Below are 1248 nucleotides of genomic sequence, written 5' to 3'. Positions count from 1 at the left end.
AGAGAACGATATGGGGTAGGTTGATACTCATGTATTATAGGCTCAGACTTGTGACACCAGATTCTTCGGGCTGTGTAGTATTTTATACTTGAGATTTCCGCATGTTTAAATATATTCACAGTTTCAGTATTATGACTTAGTAATTATCTGTGTTAATTAAATCACGAACTGGATAAAAGGGTTAAGGTTATTGAATTGGTCGGGCTCGCCTAGCACTGCGTTGGGCGCCATCACGACCGGGGCTTGGGTCGTGACAAGTTGGTATCAGAGCCTAGGTTACTTGGTCTCGCGAGTCATGAGCCGGTTTAGTAGAGTCTCGTGGATCGGTACGGAGACGTCTGTACTTATCCTCGAGAGGCTGCAGAACCTTTAGGAAAACTTCACATTCTTGAATTCTTATCGTGCGTCCTTGATTCAGCTTGAAAAGAAACTCTTGAAATTCCTTCCACGTGTTCGTACGCGCGCGTGAGCGCTCAGTATCAGATGTGCCTTGATGGCTTGTGATTCCCCGATCGAGGGGCGAGATGTAATCTCTGTGAGTTTATGTTAGGCCGGTCTGGAGGACTTGAGGCCGGATCTTTTCCTATGGCTTGAGCACTGAGGTGCTGATTGTGTGAGCAAGTGTTTCGAACTTATATGTTCGGCATTGCCCCTATTAGTGGGAGTGACGGCTGGTTAGCTACGTGGTGAGTATGTTAGTGCTGCAAGGTGCATCTATGTGACTTGGAGGTGATGAGGAAGGCCTACTGGATGATAGAAGAACTATTAGGTGTTTGAATTCCATTGCGATTCGAGGTATAGCCTGAGTTATGGGCGCGTGAAGAATCTTTTCATGTTTCCAGTTGAGAGTGAAGTAAAAATTTTATGTTGCAGTATGAGTTCAGACTCAGGAAGACTAAGCGACTGCGTACAGTTTAGGATGGTGGAAGGTATACAGAAATGGTAGTTGGAGGCAAAGCAGGTGGGTCATCTCCTGCGGAGTGTTCTAAAGTTGTGTGATCCTTATGTTATCTATTAGAAAATCTCATTTACAAGTGAAGAAATGTGTTGACATCTAAATTGGATCGCCTAGAGAGTGGGCTTAACTGTTGTGCGAGTGAATGCGAGATTTGCAGAAGAGTTAAAAAAAATTCTAGATGATTTGTGTTTCCACAAGCTTATGAAGGATTGAGTTTAATCTCCCTATGGTATTAAGGCAGCAATGGAGTATGTGCGTTATGAGTTGTTGGGAGTGTTTTGATCTGTGGC

The sequence above is a fragment of the Nicotiana attenuata genome, unplaced genomic scaffold, assembly GCF_001879085.1.
Source record: "Nicotiana attenuata strain UT unplaced genomic scaffold, NIATTr2, whole genome shotgun sequence".
Lineage (NCBI taxonomy): Eukaryota > Viridiplantae > Streptophyta > Magnoliopsida > Solanales > Solanaceae > Nicotiana > Nicotiana attenuata.
This window is presented reverse-complemented; position numbering follows the sequence as displayed.